The sequence below is a fragment of the Sycon ciliatum genome, chromosome 5 (assembly GCF_964019385.1).
Source record: "Sycon ciliatum chromosome 5, ocSycCili1.1, whole genome shotgun sequence".
NCBI classification, from domain to species: Eukaryota; Metazoa; Porifera; class Calcarea; order Leucosolenida; family Sycettidae; genus Sycon; species Sycon ciliatum.
Window position 1 is genome coordinate 38,183,522 of NC_088647.1, and position 7,567 is coordinate 38,191,088.

General features: G+C 46.9%; 1 long non-coding RNA gene across 1 annotated transcript; it reads right to left on the reverse strand.

The window, feature by feature from the left end:
* Positions 1 to 992: 992 nt before the first annotated feature.
* LOC135818603 (uncharacterized) lies at positions 993 to 7,264 on the reverse strand. Its single transcript, XR_010553720.1, has 3 exons — positions 7,164 to 7,264; positions 3,871 to 4,080; positions 993 to 1,021 (listed from the first exon to the last, which is right to left on the reverse strand). It is a non-coding gene; the product is annotated as an uncharacterized LOC135818603 (long non-coding RNA).
* Between the last annotated feature and the right edge of the window lie 303 nt (positions 7,265 to 7,567).

Here is a 7,567-nt window from a genome sequence, read left to right on the forward strand (position 1 = left end):
TGGACAACCAATCACCATGACAACTGGGTCATGTTTGGACACATCAACATCATGTACAGTAAGATCGGGCGCCGAAGAACACCTCGCCGAAGAACACCTCGCCGAAGAACACCTCGCCGAAGAACACCTCGCCGAAGAACACCTCGCCGAAGAACACCTCGCCGAAGAACACCCAGGCTGGAAAACCGGCAAAATTTAAGAACAGTCCAGGCTAGAATTATCAGATTTAAGAACACTTAAAATTTGGAACATTGTACATGTATGGGAGGTGAGTACATGTCATGTACACGTGTAAACAGTAACTGCTACATGTACAGTCATTCCCATTTACGACACCCACTAGTTTAGAAGTACTACATTGCACTACATGTACATGTACATGTACATGACAAACGTCATGACGTCACTCGACTCGCCGTGCGCGTGTGAATAAGAACGGTCTGGCTAGAATCAAAAATTTAAAAGAACTTTCCTAGGCTGCACTCGAGCCCCTGCGTTCTTCGGCGCCCGATCTTACTGTAGCCTCGTTCACCCCCCCCCCCCCCCCCTCCTCAGCATAATCAAGCTAAACTGATGTGGGGTGACCTCCCCGTAAAACTGTACTTTAAGCAGGCAGAAGGTGTTTTCTTGCAGGTTTACAAAGTGAACCATTTGATGGATTTCTTGTATACGGACGGCTGTGTAGGATGGCAGTCACAATCAGTCAAATGACAAGTCAAGTCGGCAGGAAAACAGCGGCTGAAAGGTTGTAAGCAACAAACATTCCATTAACGGGTTTGGTTCTGTATAGGAGATCTACTTCCTATAGCAAGTCTGTTGTCTATAGGAGTTTTGTTTCTTGTTTGCTCTTGTAATCACAAGTAACCAAAGGCTTGTTGCTAAGATACTGCACATTCAATTATGGTGGACTGCTGGTCTGACTTACTGTTAGACATTTTGAAGTAATTTCAAAACGATGATAAACTGGTTATTGTAGCACGGTTCATACACTCTTCACTGCAGTCATGGTCTGTGTAGTTTTCTGCAACCACACACAGACACACACACAGACACACACACACAGACATACACACACACACACACACACACACACACACACACACACACACACACACACACACACACACACACACTACTACTACTACTACTACTATGTACAACTGCCACGAAATGGCCACGTCGCTCCCAGAAGCGGGAGACAACAGCGAGAAAGGAAAAAGAAACAAGGAGAATAATTGAGGTGAGAGGGGACCGTTCTACACATAGCTAGTGTTTCTGTCTTCGGTGGCGGGTGAGGTCCTGCGGGCGGGAGAATCGTTCGTTACATAGGCTGCATTGAATGGGCAGATTAGTCCTCTGGTCCTTTCGCAGTCGTTTGCCTCGAGTACAATTATGGCGGTTAAAACCAGCCTGACTCTTCATGCAGCGATCACAGGTCGAGCAATGGTGCTGGCAGCAGTCCAAATTCAGGCTGCATCTCGTTGAAACAGCTGGTATTTCGTCCGATGTCTGACGCTCCACACAACGATGAACTGCAAAACCGCCAGCGCTTTGAAACCAGCGGTCACACACACACACACACACACACACACACACACACACACACACACACACACACACACACACACACACACACACACACACACACACACACACACACACACACACACACACACACACACACACACACACACACACACACAAACACACTCTATCCTTTGACCTTTGAGCTTTTGACGCCCATCGCAGGAGGCGATGATGGCAATGCTACAGCAGAAGCCATAGCAACTTGTGCTGGAATTGCACCATTCAACTGCTTGCAAAGCTGAAGAATTGACCGCCACTATAGCCACTATAGTGCGTTTCAAAAGTCCAGACCTCTGGTTTCAAAAAAACCGTTAGGCCAGCATCTATACCACATAAAATCTGTGTTCACTTTGTGCATAAAATTTTCGAAATTGGGCGTCTGTTATCCAATCGCTTAGAAATTTACATGAGAAAAATTGCGTGAGCTGCCTGAACAATATTCCAAAAGAAATTTCTCAAAAAGCTCCAACCAAATTTGAATTATTCGAAAAAGTCTAGAGGTCTATACTTTTGAAACGCACTATAATTGACCGCCACTAATTTTTAGCCTGGTATCCACCACATAACTGATTGAAATGTTGGTTTGCGTTGCGCAAACCGTAGTTAACCAGCACGCCACAGGCCGCGCCCCCCGCAGGGGAATATCCCCGCTAGATGACTTTAGGTGACCTTACACACTCCGCCGTGCCGCCGCAGCCGACTTGCGCAAGCACACACTCTTGCGGAGTTCCGCATTCGAGTCGCACTCGCGTCCGACATCCCGCACGAGCCACATTTCGCCTGGGGGATGCATCCGTAGACGGCTCATCTACTGCTGGCTGGTGTAATTTTTGCCAGTTGTCTGTTCATGACCCCATGGGTCGTCTTTCAAACGCTCTTTCATAGCCGACAGACGGCGTTATTTGTTCCTACCATACTATGTTTCAGATGGACGGCCTTAGACGGCCCAGTCCAATCATTTCACGCGAACTATGTTAAACGTCATCATGATCACAATAATCATGTCGTGCTCACGTTCAATATAAGCTTGCGACACCCCACTGGCTCATCTCTTCTGTGGTGTGAGGGTTAAGTGGCTTTTTCTGGCCAGCGAATCCCTATTTTTCATTATTATTATTTTTTTACACACACACACACCACACCACATACTCCGGCATACACTGGCTGTTGGTAACCACCCAGGAGGATGAAAGAAGAGCTAGGAGAGTGAGAAAGAGAAGAAAGATGTGTGCGACCATAATCGTCGGGAATTGAACCCGCAACCTCTCGAGTGGAAATCCACTGCACATACCACTGCACCATATGGGACACACACACACACACACACACACACACTTGCTGCTCACTGCCAAAACTGGTCACGTGGGTCTTCCCGGGAGAGGGGAGAGAGACTCAAAAGGAATCTTGGAAAGATGACTCAATTGGCTATTGAACCGCCCAACGGCCGACACCCCTGAAATTCCCAAAACTCTGGGTGGACTTGAAAATGATCCCACTTATGGGCTCACCACACCTCAGTAAGTGGGTGAGGACAAGGTGCAGAAAAAGGATTGACGGCATCAGGGTATCCGTCCCGGGATCCAACTGCAGTTACCCTGCCCTCAGTGAAGGTAATACTTGCTACTAGTGTGGGTGGCTAAATCAGAGTGGATCTGATATAAGCTTCACTAGCACCATGATTACACCAGAGGTAATCTAGCCAGAAGTAGTCCATGGTTAACAGGTATGTATACTTCAAATAGAAAGTATATGAACCCTGAAGCCAACAAAGGTGGTAGGTACAACATTACACCTTCAAGCCGCCGAGCCCGTTGGCAACAGACCCAACACTATCCGGCATAAGTGTACCCACCAACCGAACTACAGTGCAGGCAACTGAAATCCGACCCCCCGGGCGCCGCGGCGCGTCGCCCAGGGGGTCGGATTTCAGTTGCCTGCACTGTAGCTCACACATACACACACCATTGGACCATTGGACCATTGGACGCCCATCGCCGGAGGCGATGATAGCGATGCTACAGCAGAAGCCATAGCAACTTGTGATGGGATTGCACCATTCAACAACTTGCAAGGCTTAAGAATTGACCGCCACTATTCAGCCTGGTCTACACCACACACACACACGCACACACACACGAATACACAACTGAATATTGAGATAGGCCACTGCTGCTGCTGCTCGTGCTGTTGTTTCTTCAAACCCTTATACCCAGTTTTCAATGAACAAGTTCCCAGGAATACAGAAGCTAGCAATGGTAGTCGTGGCTCTGCAATACAACTCACCGCTATGGAGATGAAAGCAGCTGCTAGGCGTTGAACAGCTGGATTATGTGATTACCAGCCACTCAGCTTGGCTAGTCATCCAGGTCACTCAAACATACAATAGTTGACAATGCCTCATTCACTGCAGTGATCAGTTCCTTCCTTGCTACGCTGTCGCAACCTTTACATCTGCTGGTACAGTGTGTAAGGTCCACACGTTTGTTGTGGTGTCTGAAAGAAGGAAATTTGAGAATAGAAGTCAGGTTTTAAAGTACTGATAATATTCAGAAGAGAATGTATCATGAATCATGGATGAGCAGCCTATGCTCATTCTTAGTCACTAACTACACTGTAATGGCTTTACATGTGTCTTCACTTAACACTCTACTATACTGATACAGGTTATCAACTTACACACAGTGTATAGTAGTAGACACGGGCGTATGCAGGATCCGCAATGAGGGGACTGCTCCAACCCTTTCCCAAAGAACCCAATAAAGGACCACTGACATGTACATGTAATGCATGGATGGTTGATATCTTGATTTTTAGTGCGCTATTTACCATGATGTACCAAGTCGAGGGAAAATGTAGGACCTGTTCTGTAGGATGGAGCAACCATGAGGCCTTGAAGTACCCACTTAGCAATCACAAACATATCCCTCACTTTGGAGGACAAACTTTACTTCCTCTGCAAGCTAGATCCAAGAGAACACTAATTTTGCTAGATCATATCATGAAAACATTTTCAATTTGACTACTGCTCTTTTAAGTACTACAGGTGGTCTTCCTCTAATTCCAACCTCAAATTCAACGAAATATGGGTGGTCAGGTACAACGAACTAGTTCATTTTTGATTAATCAAAACACTGGATCGACGCAAGGTCATTGCACATTTATCTTCATCTTCTACGAAGCGGAAAGGTGGTATTTGACCAGAGAGTTGAACGACTCCTTGTTCTTGACCTGCCCGGTACGCGAACCCGTCGAATTTATTTATTTATTTTTCTACGAAGCTCTTAGTGAAGAATTTGTAAGTCACTGCAGCCGTCCTGAAACAAATTCAACGGAGAAGAACAGCACTGACTTCTCAGCGTCATGAAAGCCCGTCGGAGAGCAGAACGGCGTCGTTCTGAAGAAGTCTGAACGGAAGTGGAGCATAGCCATACAATTATTTTTACGATTTCTAGTTGTTGTTCAGTCCCAAACATCGCTGCGCATGTGCTGGCACGGCACGCCAACCCACTGAGATCCGCGAAGGGAACCAGAAACCTGGAAGAAGTCGTCCTCAATCAAATCTTTGCACTTTGTCTTGCACAGGCTTGAATCAAGTTTCGAGAGAAGGTGGGGTTCTTCAACGCTATTGTGGATCCTGGAGCGGACCAGGGATCGATTTTTGAGTCACTCTTGGCTAGAGAAGGAGAAAAAATGAACTTCGAATTACGAGTAGAGCAACTCCATTTCACTTCGAAATAATTGCTCAAAAGGACATAGCCACTGTACTGTAAACAGCTTTTCTGTACGAAGAGTGAGTTCGAATTATCCAGCGGGCGCACTTTTCGTGCTTCGAATTATGCATTCGAACTTGACTCGTGAATTCCCCGAGTTTCGCGAACTTGGCATAAGTAGATTTGGCAACTCTCTCCACGGCGATGCCCGCAAAGGGCAACCCCGCGACTGGCGTCCCTGACAGCCAGTGTTGCCAGTGCACTGGCAATTCCAAGTGTGGAAAAATCTGCTGTTGCCGAGAAGCTGGCAAGCTATGCGAGGATTGCGGGCCCGGGAACAGGGCAAGATGCCGAAATTCGCAAACCATTGCGGCAAGGGCCAGTCCCGTAGGCTTTCGAACCATAGAATACATTCCAGCCGCCGCGTCCCCCACAAACAAGATAGTAGCAGAGGGCTGACACTTTTCTGTTGGCAGAAATCAGAAGCTGTGTCTGAGGTGTTCAATGGCAGGGAGTCGAGGGGACAGCGACCCTTTTAGAAGCCGTCACGTTTTTAGGATTCCAAGGGCCCGAAACAACAAATTAGTACACTTTCGTGAACAATTGTTTCGGTCGGTTTGTCGGAACAACTGATCGGAGTGTTTCCGGAAAATCGGAATAGAACAAGTCGAGGCCCTGACGATATGGATAGCCCTCCGTCCTGGCACATTTGATTACATGTAACACGGTTAACTATGATCAACTAGTGACAGCGAGTGGAAGGCAAAAAAATCAGACTAACGGTGGCAAAGTTATGATACTTTTAGTGGCATGGGCCAGGGGCGTAGGAAGCAGATTTCCAATGGTCCAGCGGATTTTTAGCTCTTTACAGGTCGGAATTTTTTAATTTTCAACTCCGCCCAGTATGACTACTTCAGAATTGACTTTGTCTTGGAGGTTAGGCATGGGGAAGTTGCCATACAGGGGTGGTGAGCCCGCCTATTGGCACCGGGAATACAGCTCACTCGACTCTGTCTCTACTGAATGAAGAGGGTGATTTTACTTGTAAAAGGATTGATATGAACAAATACTGTGGTATCATGAAAGATTTGAGGTTTTAAAACTGTCTGAATTGGGAGAGCTGATGCTCACTTCCACATTCAAATTCACTCTTCAGGCACTAGACGTCCAGCAGTTTCTTGTGGACATTCAGGAACATCAGGAGTCATGTGTTTGAGCCTTTCCTGGCCGGTTGTACTGTGTAGGACTTGACCCTCCGCATGGTTGTAAACGAGCTAGTTGCCTTTTTTCTTCTTTTTTTGGCGAAACATCGGCGGCCGCCGGACCTGTTCATATGCCCCTGTGGGTACATCATGAACGTTGGCCTATGTCGAACATTTTGAGGGGGTGCTTGAGCACCCAAAGCACCCCCCCCCCCCCCCCGGGTACACCACTGGTATGAACTGAGCCTGTAGAATCTATTTAAAGTCCTGCACAGCTTGATAAGAGTTCAAACTTTTTATCTTGCATAGCACTGTAAAAATACTTCAGTACCTAATCCTTTGATGGAAAATTCTGCATTGCCATACCAACCAATTGTCTCCGGTCTTGCAGTACAACACATCCTTTCCCCTTCAACAACTGTCTCTGGTCTAAACTAGCATCTAGTTACCGCCTGAACACATCTACAGTCTCGATCTCAAGCAAACCGTTTGACTCATGAACTTAGCTGTCCAGCATGCCACACAGTTCACAAACTCACTGTCATAGAGGATGGCTAAGGTAATCGCTAGTTGGTGATCAGTGGAATGGTGTGCTTGCTAACCGTGCCTGTCTTGTGTGTTTGTGCTGTGGTTCAGCAACTGTTGATCCAGGACTGAAACTTACAAGAATTAACAATCAGGCTTCATTCACTGCACGTCAGTTCTTGGCTAGCAATGTTGACAGTTAGGGTCAGACCATAGTACGAGCAGTACTTGCACACGGCCGGCCGTCGCACTGAAATTAGTATCTGAAGAAAGCAAGAAAAATGGAGCATGAACGTCTTTCAAACAAAGGATCTGCACATTCTAAGCCCCACCCCCCCCCCCCCCACACACACACACACTCACATGCACATACATCAAAGTCCAAATTTTATAACTCCCATTGGCCTGCTCAAGCTTGTAAGTTAGTAGATTCTACAAAACAGTACCTGGAATTAAAGATGAGAAAAGCTGAGCAATGTGATGTGCAGTTGTGCATACTCAGTCTGCTCTCTTGTACGGATAGAGACACATGGCGGACAGGTG